The following is a 17,016-nucleotide window of genomic DNA, read 5'->3' on the forward strand; positions in this document are numbered from 1 at the left end:
CACCGTGCCCGCTGCACCCCTGTTTTAGCCCGAGGGACTTCACCACTAGCACTGTGTTGGAACCCACTGGACTCCAAACTTGATGGCTCTCTTGCTCCTTCTCTTCTTTCCAAAGAACTTTCTACAAGTAATTAATTAACCTCATCACCTCCTTTCTGTGAAGCCCAGTGCAGGGAGGGAGAGAGGAGAAGTGCCTTGTCCCTTGAGGACAGTCAAGCAGACATGTGGCTGTTCAGGCAGCTGCCAGGGGTGGGGGAGAGATTCCCTGTCAGAGCTGCCGCCCTTCCCGACTCCGAAGCTGGCTGCAGTGGAAGCCCTGATCCAGGGAGAAGCGAGGGTCACCCTGTCTGCTCTCAGCCCTGGCTTAGTTTCCAAATGGTCTGACAGAGGCCTTCGTTGTTTACTCCCTCTAGTTGCTTCTACCCTTTTCTCTAATCCTCCTCAGCCAACTCCTAGGGTGGAAGATCAGGTACAAAGGACTTGGGAGGAATGCAAATGAGCAAAGAGGAGCACAGCCTTCAGTGGCAGTGATAACCTTTCCCCCTGGATGCTGTGCCTGCCCTGTTGGTGCAGCAAAGGACATGCAAATGCATGGAAATATGGAGTGTCTGACTGCAAATGTGCCCAGGCATCCAGGTCACTCCGGGAGCAGCATGCGGCCCCTGGGGAGTCCCCTTATAGTCTGATCTCTTGCCTCCCAGGAGGCCATGCTCACAAATGCTGGGGCACTGGCTGAAGGAAACACTGGGCCCACCTCAGCTAGTCCTGATGACAGTGGACAAGGCCCACTGCCCTGCTCTAGGAGCCCAGCAAGACTCTGGGTGCACTCAGTGTGACAGGTGGAGAGATGGGGCCTAGGCTGGGGCTCAAAGGGAAGTGGAAGTGGGAGAGACACAACATGGGGCATTAATCGTGCACCTGCTGACACCAAGCCCTGAACTAGACACACGATGCATGTTAACTCATGTCATCCTCTGACTCCTCAAGAAGTTCTTAAGGAAACTGAGGTTTGGTTTATTAATGCAAAAAGGAACTTGGCCCAAGATCACACAGTGAATAAGTTGTAAAGTCAGAACTAGACTAAGACTTTTATTATCTGAGCAAAATTTAAAAATGCAAATCAGAGAGTGCCATCCCCTGCCTGAATCACTGCCATGGCTTCCCAGTGTCTTCAGCATGAAATTCTTTTCCCTTCTGTGGCTGTCAAGACCCTGCACCTCTAACCTTGTCCCCTCCACCCCTCATCACTCATTCTACCCACCCCCTGTGTACCTCCTTGGCCAGTCATTTTTCAGTGCCTCTAGCAGGCACGCTCTCTCATTCTCTGTATGAGGCTCTTGCTGTTCCCCCAGTTTGGAACACTTTCCCTCCAGATCTTCATGGGACAGGTCCTTCAGGTCAAATACCACCTCCCCGTAGAGGCCTTCTTCTCTGACATCCCACAGTGGCCCTCCTCCATCCCTCTCTATACTGTCACCCCAGTTGCCTTTCTTCTCAGCACTTAGCAGCATCTGAAGTTGTTTATTGGTTAACTTGTTTACTATGTTTCACCCACTAGAACTCAAGCTCCTTCCAGGTTTGCACGGTTGTGTTCCCAGGGCCCAGCACTCAGTAAGTGCTCAGTAAATGTGCAGTGGATGAATGGCCTCAGAAAAGCTTCCCTGGGCAGAACTTGGCTGGTGGGATGCAAACCAAGTTGAAGCCTGATCACTGAGGCTCTGAGGTTCACAGAAGAGAGTCTATCTGTCTTTCCGTCTGTGAGCTGGCCTGGCCTCCCTTTCTGCACAGGGAGTATGGTGGACACATTGCTTAAGACTTTTCATGAAGCCAAGTGTGGAAGGACAAGGTTGCCTGACATCCCGGGACCAGGGGTTGGTGTTCTTGGGTGCCCTGCCTGCTCTCAGCCTTTCCCCATCTTGGGAGAGATTCAGGGCTGCTAAGGAGCCCACCCTGCCTGCCCCCAGGAGTGTGGCAGACGTCACTGGTGAGGAGGAAGAGACAGATGCTGCTCAAGGATCCTGATCTTTTGCATTCGCTGACATTCTTGGATTTGGCATTTACAACTTCAGGGTTCTATTCCAAGGAGGCCTTTTGCATTTGATGTAAATATTATGGTGATGAGAGGTGACATGGAGAATACCCTGTAGAAAATGTATTTCCACCCCCACCAGACTGGAAGCTTTGGGTTGTTATCCCGGGGATTGATTCCTCCCAGTTCTTGGGTTAACCCAGAACAGCCCCCTCCACTCCCAGGCAGCAGGGTCTGGGAGCAGCACATTTGTTATTTTTCCAATTTGCTGAGGAGCACTCATCCATCAGCATGGGAAGGAATAAGGGTGAGTTTTGAGCTTGTTGATGTTGCAGCCATTCTTTGGGGGGGAGGTGTCCCCTCCTGGAGGATGCTTGAGCCATCATCAACTCTAGATGGGTGGGACTGGGGGATCCAAGCCAGTGATGGGCCCTGTAGTTCCCAGAAGTCAGCTGCACTCCCAAGCACTTCCTCAATGACTGCGGGTTCCCACCTATTTCCCAGCAGGGTTTTAACCTTTGGTTTATATGCCTCTCTGCTCTGCTTAGTGTTGGGGACTGCCTCCAGCTGCCTTGAGACCCTCGATGCCATATTCCTAGTCTTTTTCCAAACTTTCAAGGAAAATTTTTCATCATTCTAAGGAAAAATGATGACTTCCATCATTTCCAAGGAAGTGATGTCCATCACCTCCACATGTGGTCTGGGTGGAGAGCTAGGACTGGAGCAGCTGGCCCCGGATTGTTTACAGGATGGAGGAGAGAGGTAGCACCTTTACAACTGTGTCTCTTTGATATACTGTGTGGCCAGGGACAAGTGACTGATCACTCTGAGCTTTGGTTTCTGCATCCCTCAAATGGGGATAATAATATCTATGCCACAGGGTTATGTGAAGATACGAAGGAAGAGTATATATAGGGCCCCAGCACAGCACTTGACATGATGTGTGTGCTCAGGAAATGCAGGCAGTTCTATCAGGTACAGAGAGCTTTGTGAGGCAAAGTGTGCACCAAGGGCCAGATCCTGGCCTGGAAGCCCAGAATTTACTTCTCTTCCCAGCTGTGCTACAGACCTTGTATCCACAGTGACCAGTCATTCAACCCATCAACATTGATTATTTGGGTGTGTAGTGAGTGTTTTATATTATCATCAGAAAGCCAGCATAAGCTGGAGCTCAGATTCTGGAGTCAGAGAAACAGGTCAAATGCTGGCCCAGCCACTAGCCACTGGACTCTTCAGTTTCAGTTTCTTCATCCATAAGAAGGAAATGGTCATGGAACCTATGCCAGGTGTTGTGAAGATTAAGTGGGATAGTGCTTGGCATATAGCAAGCCCTTCATGGATGTTACTACAAAAGTTACGTGTGGTGTAGACAATGGAAAAGACTCCAGACCTGAGATCAGAAGACCAGGGTTTGATCCACTTTTATCTCTTCTTTATTGCGTTATCTGGAGCAAATCACTTTACCAGGAGCCCCTATGTCCTAATCTATAGAAAGGAAATAATGTCATCTGGTTTTAGATGGCCATGAAGAAAGCTTAACACTTAGCCTAAGAAGGAGGCTCAGTATTTATATAATGACTGAATAAATGAATGAATGAATGAATAATGTGAAAAAATTTAGGATTTGGATTCAGAGGACTTGAATCGGTGTCTCAGGTTTGTTACTTTCTGTGTCATTTGAGACAAGTGACTTCACCTCTTTGAAACTTGGGTCCTCCCAGTATAAAATAACACAACACCTGTCCCCAGCTTTATTGCAGAATAGACTGTAAACATGAAAAGACCCCATATACCATAGAGTGCTATGCTCCAGTCCCTCTGGGTGAGGGACTGTGAGGGCTCCAAAGATATACCAAGTCCTTGGTCCTAGCCCTAGAGGAGCTGTGACAGATTTGGGGAGAGAAGGCACAAAGCAGGGGCAGAACAACACAGAGTCCCGCCCACTCACTGATTGAATGCATATTTATGAAATGCTGGGCATATTCTCATGTGTCTACTGGAGGTTGATAGGTTCAGCCTGATGGAGGGGCCTTGAAGGTCAAGGTAAGGCCCCTGAATTGACTGTGCTATGGCTACAGGTCTCAGAACGCTTGTTTGCTAACTATGCTCCTGAGTTCCCTTGTGGGGTGGGCCTCTGGTCGCTGAGTCACTTTTCTCAGTCATTCTCCGAGTGAGGAAGGTGCACCATCCATTGCAGGGAGAGCATTTGAATCAGCCATTCAGTGAGTGGTCCCTCCCCAAGGTCAGTGGCCTATCTGGCCACTGCAGCTGGCGGCCACAAAAGACCTGCTGAAAATCCAATCTAATGGGGCAGCTAAGGCTCTAGCTGCTCTTCCTGGGAGAAGGAGGGTGAGTTACAAGGTGATTTTGCCGCTGTGGCAATCTCCCCTTAGACCCAGGCTGTCCTCGAGGGCAAAAATAGCAGCTTCTTAGGCAGGAGAGTGTTGTGACATCATCCCCAGGGTCAGCCAACAAACACCTCTCCAGCCAGCTGATCCCACTTGCCCCTTGGAGACTTGGGCCAAGGTCCTAGGAGATGGCTTTAGTGGCTTCAGGACCCCGGCTCCTGTCTGAACAGGAATTTCCCCCTTACTCTGATGTTTACCCACCAGGCAAAGAGGTGGCTGGGCCAGCACCCACCTCCACTTCCCCAGGGCTGAGCACAGCAGGCTTGCAGGGCCCTGCAGGCTTTCTGGTCCAGGAGCACATGGGCTGGGCTGGAGACGCTGAGGATGGCAGCCGGTGAGGGGAAGATATTCTGCAATCCTTGGGAAGTGGGAGGGAGCACTGGCAGGGGGGAGGTGGGGTGGGGGGCAGGGAGGGGGTTTGCAGAGAGAATGGAGGAGTTTGTGCACAGCTGTGTGTGCATGTGCACACGTTTGTGTGTGTGTCCTGCAGCAGAAGATGGCAGGAATGGGGACTCTACAGCCGCTACTGATTAGAAGGGTTTTGAAATTGATAAATTACTTTGTATTGGGGCAAAATGATTTGACCAGATTTCAAATGTCTCAGAGAAGGGAAGCTTCTCTTGGGCCAAGTATTGATTGCATTTAATAGAGCTGGGACTTTCTCACTTAAAAACAACAAAATAAACATCTAGGAGATAGCACTAACTGTCCCTCTCTCTCCCTCCTCCTCCTTCTCTTTTCTCTCTAAGAACAGCAAGGGGTCCAGAGACCCACCAGGGCTGGGGTGAGGGGGCCAGTGGGGATAGTGCTGGTGTCAGCCTTGGGGTTCCTTTGGGGCAGATTGGTGGTGGGGGCTCAGGAGAACAGGGGGCCCTGGGTTGCTCCCATTCTTCACCAATTGATTTTTGGCAAACAGGGGCTGTCGGAGCCTTTGATAAATCACTAACCCAAGTGATGAATGCCCGGAGGCTGGTGGGGGTGGGGGAAAGGATGCTAATCTGGGTGGCAGCCCAGGGAAAGAAAGGGGTGAGGATGGAGGGCTGGTGGGCAGAGGGGGCCAGCTGAGTTGAAGCTGGGTTCTGGAAACTCTATGAGATGCCCCTAGATAGCAAATCCTAGCCTTTTCCCTCGACTAGATTTGAACACAGTCATTAACTCAACAGTACTTCAAAATTCATTTTCAGTCTATCTTTCGTCTGTCTCTTGCTGTCTGTCTCACTGTCTGCCGTTTTATCTGGTTTCCAAATGGACTCTGATGGTTTGCTCCCACGAGAGGATTCCTTTGGGCCTTCTGGCACATGGGAAGGCATGGGGGAAGGCTAGTAGCAAGCAGGACCTTGGCAGTGGGAAGTGGAAGGAGAGGAGTAAAGGGATCTCTTGAAATGAATGGAGGTAAGGGGCCTGCTAAGCAGGGAGGGAAACTAGGGGAGGCAGATATGAGTTTGTAGGGCAGCCGTAGCCCGAGAGAAGCCAGTTTCCAGGATGGCCTATTTCTCCTGGAGGGTAAGATCACATCATGGGGTTCTTTCATGCTCCCCTCAAAGCAGTTCGAGCAGAGACCTGGGGAGCAGCAAGAAGTGCAGAGAGGGACAGAGACCAGCCCATAGCTGCAGACTGATCTGTCACCATGACCAGAGCCTGCCTTGGAGGCAGCCCAGCTCATAGACCACAAGTCTGAACCAGCTATGTGTAACTTTGGACATGCGACTTAGCCTCATTCACCTTCTGGTTTCTCATCTATAAAATGGTGTAATATAACAGAGTTGCATGAGGCTTATGTTAATTGAGACCATGTGTGTAAAGTGCTTAGCACAGGTCTGGCCGTACAAGCACTCAGTAAATGTTCGCTGGGACCAGTATCGTTCTCCCTGGTAGCAGCATGGCAGACTCTGAAGTCATGAAAACCCAAAACGGGTCAGCCATTCTGGACTCAAGAGAAGGGGCTCCTGGCTCTGCCTGAGTTGGAGAATTCTACCCAAATTGCAGCGCTACCGGCCAGGCTGTGTTCTATGCTCTGTCCCCACTCAGTGCTGATGCGCCGTGGGCTAGGGCTCCACGCTGTCCTGTAAAGGCAGCTGGAACCTAGCCCTGGGGATGCCTGCCAGGCATCTGCCTGCACGAGCTGAGCTTGCCTCCTCCTTACCCTTAGGTCCCAGCCGCTGCGTCCAGGCTCCCCGCCCTGGCCCTGTCCATGGTGCTAATCCGCACCCCAGCCGGAAACTCGCCCACAGTGCAGAACTTCTCACTCCAAATATCCCCCATCCCCCAACTTTAACATCTTTGATGATCTCCCCAGTCACCAGGAACGAATTCTGAGCTCACGTTCTGGACCTCTGCCAGGAAGGAGGAAGCGGCCTTAGTATAAAGAATCACACAAAAGGCCGCAGGTAATTATGTCTCTTTTAAGCTGCTAACAGGATTGGCCGTTTGATAAATGGAAGGATTTGAGGCTGTTTTGTCACTGACAAGCTGTTGTAAGATCATATTGGAGGCTGAAGACAGTTTATCTTCATGTGTGTGGTGGAGAGAGGGGAATTCTCCATGGATTTTACCCCCTCGTCAAATTAATGTCATTTCCTAGGCCGGTCCTATGCATGGAAGTGAGTGATCTTTATGACTCACCCCCTGATTAGATTACCTGGCTCAGCAGCCACCTTCAGCCCCCTGAGTGCTCTCTCCCTCCCCAGGCCCCTCCCTCTTCCATCTCTCCAGCTCCCCTCTGACCTCCATGCTTCCCTCCTCTAGCCCTGCTCTCTGGTCCAGCTGCTGAGCAAGCCCACGGCTCAATTACTGCTGGCTAGCCCAAGAGGCAAGAGATCTGGTTTCTTCCATTTCTCTGGAGGGAGCAGAAGAGGTGGGGGTGGGGCGGGAAGAAGAGGGAGGCAATGGAAGAGGGAGGGGGAAAACAGAGGAGGAGAGAACAAATGAGACAAAGAGAAACAGAGAGCCAAGCCAAGGTAAAAAGAAGAAAGAAAGAAGAGAGACACAAGCAGTAGTGAAGAAAGAAGAAGGTTTCTTTGGTCTTTTATTTCCAGAGCCTTGTTCTCCGCAAGCACCAAGGCCTGAACCCCTGAATTAAGCTGGCCCCCTTGGGTATCTTCTCAGATAACCTCATCTTATTGTCTTCATAGCACTCGCAATTATTGTCTTGTTTGTTTACGTATTTGCTTCTATAATTTTTCCTCACCCTTTAATTAGAAGACCAATAAGGGCAGGAGTTAGGCTGCCATGTTCTTCCCAGGACTTCAGCACCTAGCACCTAGTAGGACCTTGGTAAATGCTTATTGACCAACTGATGTGGCAGGGCTGAAGTGGCCAGACTGGCCTGCCCTCCTGCAGAGTCTGTGGTGAGGGGGAGGGTGCTGAGTCCGGAGCTGGGTGGCCCTTGATGACATCACTGGCTGGATTTGGAGAGACATTTTCAGGGAAGGGAATACTTCAGTCATTTTTTAGGTAGAACTAGGTATCCCTCCAGGACAAAGCTTTTCAAAATGTGGTCCACAAAACACTACATCAGAGTTCCCTAGCAGGCTGCATTTTCACAAGCACTTCATGTGATTCTGAGGGAGTGGATCTGAAGCTCAACTTTGAGAAACACTATCCTGGGAAATGGGAGATTTCAACAGAATCATGATCTAGGCTGCTTGATGAGTGTGTGTGCATGTGTGTGTGTGTGGGGGGGGTAGTAGTTGGCATACTTGCAGTGGAATGAGAAAGCTAAAATCCATTCTTTTCAGCCAGGTTCCACCTCTGTCTACACATACACTGGGAGGTATTTGTAGGGGAGACCCTATGTTGAAAGGAAGGGTTCAGCATGCTGGAGACAGTTCCTCCACCCAAACCAGGACCCTAGAGGAAGAGGAGCCCAGCAACAGATGTGAGGAGAAGGAGCCCTCCCTGCCTCGTGCCCAAGGGCCTCTCCTCCCCTACCCACTGCAGTCTCTGCAGCTGGTAAGTCACGCCTCATTTCCCAGGCAAGCTGTGTACCCACCCCCAAGCCACAGGCCAGGCTCCCTGCCTCTTCAGGGGACCTCCCCCAGACTAGTCAGCAACACGTGCTCCAGGATTTATTGACTGCTTTCCCAGCCTGTGCCCCTACCATGCACACACACGTGCCCCAAATGTCACAGCCCCATCACGCCAGACAGGCAGGGCTTCTCAGGACACCTGAAATAGATCCAGTGGGTGCTAGAAAGTGAAGGACAGTGTGCCTGAGCAACGGGACAGCCTGGGTTACTGGCGCTCGGCCTCCACCCAGGCCAGAGATCAGGAGAAAGTATGGAAGACTAGGGCTTGCCAGTTTAAAAGGATAGCCCCCCACCCCCATGCCACTCTTGCTGAGTAAAATCAAAGCATGTAGACAGAGTTAACACCATATCCCATCCACTCTATGCTCCAGCAACTCTGTCCTTACTTTCTGCCTCAAACACTCTGAACTCTCTTCGGCCTCAGCAGCTCCCTCACTCATGCTGTTCCCTCTGCCTGCAATGCTCTTTCACACTCTTCTATCCCTTTTATCTGATAGCTCCTACCTCCCTCAGTGGTTCCTTCCAGATCCCCCAGCTCTGTGCTCACGGCTCTACATCCTTTACTCTTTGCAATACTCTGCACCCGTGTCATTATGTATCCACTGTCCATCTTCCCTACTTGACCGTGAGCTCCACAGCAGGAGGGACTACACTTCTGTGCCTTGTCTACTGTCCTATCCCTGGCCCCACCACCCACAGTACTGGGCTCAAGGTGGGCACTCAGCCAGGAAGACCGAAGCCTGGAAAGAGTCATTTGTGTTCATAAATGGTTCCCGGGCACCCGCTGTGTGGCGGGCATGGTGCTAGACCCTGAAGATGCAGCGGCAGGCAAAAAGGCACTCGCTCGTCTTCCCTTTCTTCTTCCAGCCTCCCAGAGCCTGCAATCTGTCAGGTAATCACACAAATTACTACACATTTACAGCTATGACAGGTGCTCATAGAGGTTCATGAGCACATAAAAGAGAGGGGTTTGGTGAAGTTGAGGAGGTCAGGGAAGTTTCCTGAGAGAATGCTATTTCCCTGAGATAGAGGAGGTTGTGTAGAGTAACAGTGGAGCAAAGAATGTTCTGGAAAGAGAGAGAGAACAGCATTAAAAAGGCCCTGTGGCAGAAGGAAAGCAGGGCTTCTACAAGGCACTGAAAGCCCTTAAGTTCTAGAGTGTGGGTGGTAAATGGGAGGCTGGAAAGCCGGCAGGAGCCAGACCACGCAGGACCTTATCAAGCAAGGTGAGGAATTTACTTCTTTATCTAAGAGCAGAGGCTTTAAACACCAAAGAGTTTACTCAGCCAGGGTGGGGGTGGATTAAGAGGCAACATAATCAGAATTGCATTCTGAGAAGGTCACTCAGACTTCAGTATGAAGAAGGAAGAGAGAGGATTCTTGGAGGCAAAGAGACCAATAAGTGGGGTGTTGTGGCCATCTGGGTTCGGGTCGTGAAGGCTGGTGGAGATCGAGAATACTGCACGGTTTTGAGAGGAAGTTTTCAAGCAACACCACAGGCTGGTGGCAGAATCAGGACTAGTAAACATCTCTGGCCTTTGCTTTGTACCTTCCTATAGCTGTTGGCCTCCTGCTTGGATGTCCAGTGGGCTTCCCCCAGAAGTATCCCTGCTCTCTGCCCCCCACCCCCAGATTCCCACAGTCTGTACTATGTTCCCCTGGGGCTGCCCATGTATGTCTTCTTCCAAGTTAGAAGGCTCTGGCTGGACACAGTCAAGGAGATGAGTTTCCCTCATGGCCCTGGGTGCTCTGCATTCTGGGAACTGTAGTTCTGCAGCAGGAAAGCTGGATCTGCCTCTGACTGTGGATCTGGCAGGCAGCCTGGTTTCCATGGCAGCAGCTGGGTTGGAGCCACCGAACCATTTCATCCACAGCTCTGCTAGCTCTGAGAGCCTCACAGCAAGAAAGCTTGGACTCTGGGGAGGAGGAGGAGGAAGGAGGAGAGTGAGAAAAGAGAAAGGAGGGAGGGAAGACCTCATGGGCCTTCCCCAGAGGCCTGGGCTCAGCCTCCCCTGGCTCTGGGACTTCTGGGCTCAGTAGAAGAGAAGTTACCAGCTCATCCTCCGAGAAGGACACCCCAGTACTGGGCTTCTGTTCTGCTGCTCTGGTCTTGTCAATCAGACCCTGTAATTTAGCTCAGTGAATGCAGAAGGCTGCACCCGACACAGAGGAAGGAGAGGGCAGCCTCCCAACCCCAGGGGATCTCAGGGCCTTAGACAACTAAGAAGGTCCAAAATAATGACTCAGGAAAGAAGGAGTTCTGTTCATTTTCCCTCCAAAATGTCCCCAGAATCCATTCCCTTCTCTCTGCCCCTTGGCCACAGTCCTGGCCCATTCTATGTCCCCCAGAGAAGGCTTTCTAAAACACAAATCTGGTCCTGTCATGCCCCTGCTTAACATTCTTCAATGGCTCCCCTTTGCCCACGACTGGATCAAATCCAAACTCTCTAGTAGGACCATTCATGGCCTTGCAAATTACGGCCCGAGTCTCCCTGTCCAGTTTCTCCCTCTGCTCCAGCCTTGCAGAAGCTGACTGGCTGCTCTTTTATACCCCCGCCTCTGCACACCCTCACTTCTGCCTGAAATGTCCTTCCTTCCCTCTTCCAGCCTCCAAGCTGACCAAACCCCGCTGAAACACCTCCTCCTCAGTGAAGTCTTCCAAAGTCCTTTTCCACCACAGGGAGGATTAATGGGCTAGTGCTCCGAGCTCCCAGAGCACTTTGTACATCCCTCTCAAACTCTTATCACCTGTGTTGTGATTATCATCTCTGTGCCTGCCTCTCCCTCGCTGTCCTGCATCTGAGCTGTCCTGGGGTCCCCAGTGCCCAGCACAGCGTTTGGCACAAAGTAGGCACTTGACAAACGGTGAATGTGATTGAATTCACGAAAGGAAGATTATGAGCCTTCACTACTTTTCTGCTCCCCCCACTCTCCTCTCGGGCTGCTTTCCTGGGCCCCTTCCCCACCCCACCCCTGCCCCACCCCCCTCCTCCTATGGGGCTTCACCTGGTGAGCACAGCAGCTGAGTGGCAGGCCCTATCAAGCAGTGCCTTATGTTCTGGGCAAGGATGGCACCGGTACCTGCATGTGAAGGCTGAAAGCCTCCCCACGTCACTGGGAAATGACACCTGGGTCCCCAGAGAGGAGGCCACCTGTGTCTTAAACACAGGCATGATTTATGGACCCAGCTCCAGGAGCTGAAAAAACCAATTAGATTTTCCTGCTTCTTCACCTGGAGGCAGGATAATTCCAGGGAAGTCCTCCCTCCTGGGCAGAGGCTCCATCCACCTGGCCCTCAGCCCTGAGGCTTCCCCATCCAACCTTCCACCCCACCCTGTCACCTACACCTTGGTCAGTAGTCTAAGCCCCCTGGGCCAGCTTTCCCTGCATTAAAATCCCAACTCTACCACTAAACGTCTGGGACATCTTTTCCAGGTTTTCATCCTCTTTGAGTCTCCTTTTCTCATTGCAATAAGAAGATAAAATTGGTCTGTGTAGATCACTCACGCATTTGTGTATTTATATATCCGTCCACACATTCCCTTCCATGAAGATCTCTAATGTGGGCCAGGTACCAGGCTAATCATTAAGGACATAGAAGTGAATCAGAAAGACGTGATCCCTGCCCTCCGATAGCTTATAGTCCGTGGAGAAGACCAACCTTGATGTGTCTCAAGGCAGAAGTGCAGACTATTCAATACAGACCAGGAATGGTCTCAAGATTATTTCCTCAACAACTGTTTACCGTGCACCTGTGACATGGCAGGCAGGGAGGACAAGCACGCAGCCAGGCAGGCCCGCCCCTCACTCAGCCCCTGTTCTCAGTGCAACAGAGACAGGCAGAGAGCAGAGAGAGGAGAGTGTAACTGTGAGAGGGCTGAGAGGGGCAAGGATACAGACTCTGCAGCTGAAAACACGGCATCCAGACTCCCCAGGGCCCCAGAGATGGGAGGTCCTTTGCACCCAGCAGAGGTAAAAAATGAGTGGGCACAAGAAGCAGCCTTCCCTGGTTAGGCTACGGGAACGGGAACGAGGGAAAGGGGCTCCCACAGAGAGAATGTGAGAGCGGGCGGGAGGGCCAGCCACACAGGGCCGGGGGAGGGTAGCAGCTTCCCAGAGCTAGTGGAGGCTACTGTGTTGCTGTTACAGCCCACGACCTGCCACTCAACGGGACCTTTATTTTCTTTCTTTGTTGGCGGCAGGAAGAGCCGGTGCAGGTATCAGTCCCGTGAGGGAGGGCAGAGGCTGTATGGAGATGCTGACTCAAGCTGTTCTTGCCTCTCATGCTGGGCCCACAGCCCTGAACCTCTCCCTCCCTCTGTTCCCTTGGCTGTTGGAAATCAGTGTCTGGATTCAAGGGGATGCAAGCTCCAGGGCTTGGAGGAAGAAAGGATGTAAGACCAAGTGAGAAATAGGGACTGCCATCACTACTCCTCAGTGTTTCCAAAGAAAAAATCACCAGCTTGCTCCATGAGCCTGGGTCTTAGTTCCTGCACCTATAAAATGGTGAGCTTGGACCAGCTCTAAGGGCCCTCTGGCTCCTGTTCCTTCTGTCGTGGGAAACGGGGAGATGGTGGAGATAGGCTCTGCAGAGAACAGCTGGCTTCACCCTCCGCCAGGGGACCCAAATCAGCATTTGTTGACATTTCCCAGGATGTCCTCGTTGCTGGTGACATTTCAGAGACAGGGCTGGAGGATACATGGCTGACCCTGCTCCAGACCCAGACTGGCTCAAGCCACAGGCCCCACCCAGGGATGAGCCTCACATTCCAAACAGCAGCAAAGGATTGTCCTCTGGGGTTGTCCCTGAACTGGCACAGCAACTGAGGTCCCTCAGGGAAAATGCTGGCTGGGGAAGAGTGAGGCGGCTCTGAGCCTGGAGCTCTCCTCACCACCAAGCCTGATATCTGTGCCTGGGAAATGGAGCCCCAAACATCCGCTGCCTTCAAAGAACAGCTGTGGGGCCCCAGCTACCTGACTGTGTGAGGGGAAAGTTCTTAATATATGTGGACAATAGTCCAAGCGTGAGGGCTCTGATGGATGTTACGCCCTAAGGTAAATAGGTGGGAGTGGGGTGGGGAGAATGGAGCTTGGAGGGAGAGGAACCAGGTCGTATCCTGGCAATTCCACAGACTGCAAAAAGCTATTTGGAGGGTCAGGCTGGCAGAGGAGACCCAGGGAAGCCTCTGAGGCCCCAGTTGATGCCCACAGATCCAGTGGCAGGACCAGCCCACACGGAGGAGACCCAAAGCCTCTCTCTCGGTAGTTTTAGCACGCAGTCCCAGGACTGGGAGGCAGTCCAGCTTGAGAGTCAGGGTCGGGTGGTGGTAAAGAATTTGAAGCCAGGGGAACTAATCCTGGCTGTGCTGAGAATTATCTGTGTGGCCTTAGGCAAGTGCTTTACCTCTCAGAGCCTCATTTTCTTTGTCTGTAAAATGCAGGGAGGGGTAATGATAATGCAGACCATGCAGGTTTGTTGGGAAGATCAAAGAAGCTAACTAGGTAAAGCACTTAGCACAGCTGTCACAGAACAGGTGCTGAGCCATTATTGGTAGCATCAGCACCCAACCCAGGAGGCAGGCCAGGCCCCTCCAAGGACCTTTTCCACCTCTGGAGAGCCTAGTCTACGAGGAGGAGAAAGCCCCTCCCCACAGATTTTCATGCATTTAAATGCATACCAGACACCTACTGTACACCCAGCCCAGAATGGCAGGAAAGAGGAAGAAAACTTGATTCCTGGTCAGAGTCCTAAGATAGCTTGAGTGGCTCTCTCCTCCAATCCCAGGCTCAAGTTTCCTTAGGTGTAAAGATCAATATACAGGCAAGGATTATGGATTAGCATTAAACACTTTAGGGGCATGGTTGGTGGGGAAATCAACATCAGTTTGGTACCAGGGTAACCCACAAACATTAGTTTCTGGAAGCAAGGTTGGGAGAAAATTGTATCTGTCATTGGCTGAGCATTTCTCGTGGTGGGTGAACTAAATGTTAGGCATCTTCTGATGCAGAGCACAGTGAGGCGTATGCCATCACCATGCGTGTGTTCAGGCCAGAAACATTTAATGTGAACCATTTGAGCCTTTGGATCTCACTTCGAGTTTACAGGAGGTAAACTAACACAAGGAAGGAACTGGGCATCCGGAAGGAGGCATATTCTATGGGAAAACTGGGCATTTCATGGGTCAGTGCCCAGCAACATGGGGGAAGGCACTACCTTAAGCAGTTTAAGGCGCGCAATGACCATACGCCACATGTGGCCCGGTGTTGGGTTTTGACAAGCCAACTGTAAAGGGGCTTTTGGGGGTCAGTTGATCTGGGCATTAAGAGGGATGAAAATGTACTGAAATGGAAAGATCGAGATTGTTGACTGACTGAAAGGAGATCATGAAGCCATGTGTATAATGTGATCACATTTTGGTAAAAAGATTCTTATGTGTAAGAAAAATAGCTGGAGGGATATACATAAGGTATTAAGTGATGGTAGGAATGTGATGTTTTTATTTTTTATATTTCCCTTTCTATCTTTTTAAATTTTGTACAATGCACATGTATTGCTTCTATAATAATGAAATGTTATTTCATAAATACAGTGAGAACAATCACAGTGTGTACCTTGCAGGGCTGTAATGATGCAGTGGGACGAAGCTGTTCCGCATGGAGCTTGGCATAAATACATGCTCAGTAGTTAGGTGCTGCTAAGATGTTCCACCTTCACCCACTCCATTCAGACCTGGCTTATTGGAGATGCTCTCCCTGTCCCCAGCTCCTGGCACAGAGCAGGGCTCTGCTGATGTTTGCTGAACAAATCAAGCCCCTTGGTCCAGCTTTTGTTGGATGTGGAAGAAGCATGATGTGCTCTTCTTATAGGTAGAGGTCCCTGGGAGCCTCCCCCCACTTCTCTCCATGCACCCCCAGTCTCTACCGCAAGCAGAAGGCAATCCTCTGTCACTGGAGTAAAGCTGCAGTCGTCTCAGCCAAAGGGAACAACCAGTTGCATCTCATACTCTCAACCCCAACCCTACTGACCCTGTTTCCTCAACGAACAAAGCTTATTTAAAAGCTTTCACCTCCCTTATTGCCCTAGACCCTGGGGCTGGGCTCAGGGCTGAAGGCAGGGTCTGATTCTGTTCCACAAACACAGACTGGGATTAGAGCTAACACAGCAGCTGGGTCTTGCCAAGGGTTTGAGACTGGCTCCCCAGGGACAGCCTCGGGGCTAGGAGGAGGCTGCCGCTGTCTCCACTTCCAGGGCCTAAGGGTTTAGTCTGGGTCTGAGGCTGGCCCCTGTTGGGAGCTGGGTTTAAGACTTGGCCTGTACCTAGGTCCCAAGCTTGATGTTGACTGAAAGCTGAAGCTGAAGCTAAAGCTTTTTATTTTTTTTTAGTTTTAAGATTTAAGAAAGGAAGGGAGGAAGGAAGAGGCAGGGGTAAATCAACGTGTGAGAGCTACTTCTATAGGTTGCCTATTGCAGGCCCCCAGCTGGGGACCTGGCCCACCACCCAGGCATGTGCCCTGACCAGGAATCAGACTGGTGACCTTTTGGTTCACAGGCCAGCACTCAGTCCACTGAGCCACACCAGCTAGGGCTAAATCTTTTTTTTAGAATATTTTATTTATTGCCCTGACCCGGTGTAGCTCAGTGGGTTGGATATCATTCTGCAAAGCTAAAGGTCACCGATTGGATTCCCAATCATTGGTTGTGGGTCAGGTCTCTCTCTTTCTTCCTCTCTTATAAAGATAAATATTTATTTATTTTTAGAGAGAGAGGAAGGGAGGAAAAGAGGGAGAGAAACATCCATCGATTACCTCACACGCGCCCCCAACCAGACACCTGGCCTGCAACTCAGGCATGTGCCCTGACTGGGGACTGAACTAGTGGCCTTTCAGTTTGCAGGATGATGCTCAACCCACTGGGCCCATACCAGTTAGTGCCTGAAGCTAAATCTTGTCCTTGATGACAACTGAGGTGACTGGTCCCTGACTGAGGGACAAGAGCTGAGCTAGCCCTCTCCATGGCCAAGGCTGGGAGCTGTAGTTGGAGGAGGAGCTGGGAGGTGGACAGTCCAATGCAGGGCTCGCCAGACCCAGTGTGGGAAGAGAGCTCTCCATGGATAAGGAGTGTTGCCTTGTAGTCTCTGGTTCTGGCTTCATGTCCAGAGAACCCAAATTGGGAAGAGATAGACATGTCCCCATCTGGGGATGGGGGCAAGGGCCTGGTGCTGGGGGCCCTCTGGCATGGGCATAGCCATAGTGTGAGCGGAGAGGGACGCTGGTGCAGAGGAAGGACTGTTACGAACAAGGGTCCGAGGGGGGGGGGCAATACTTGGCCCACCGAGGGATGCCAAAAACTGCTACAGAAAACAGGGGCCCCTCCCAAGGACGATACACTAATATCTATAGGGCTCTTCTGTCCGCCGCCAATTGGAAAGACATCTCTCAATGCCAGAGATTTGTGAAAAGGAAACAAAATGTTTATTTAATGCTATTCAGGCCTAATGCCTTCCTTAAAATATTAAAGTCTTTAAGGGTATACACCTACACACACACACAC

Source organism: Sturnira hondurensis, unplaced genomic scaffold, assembly GCF_014824575.4.
Source record: "Sturnira hondurensis isolate 20B ecotype Veracruz unplaced genomic scaffold, ASM1482457v3 Scaffold0001120, whole genome shotgun sequence".
NCBI lineage: Eukaryota > Metazoa > Chordata > Mammalia > Chiroptera > Phyllostomidae > Sturnira > Sturnira hondurensis.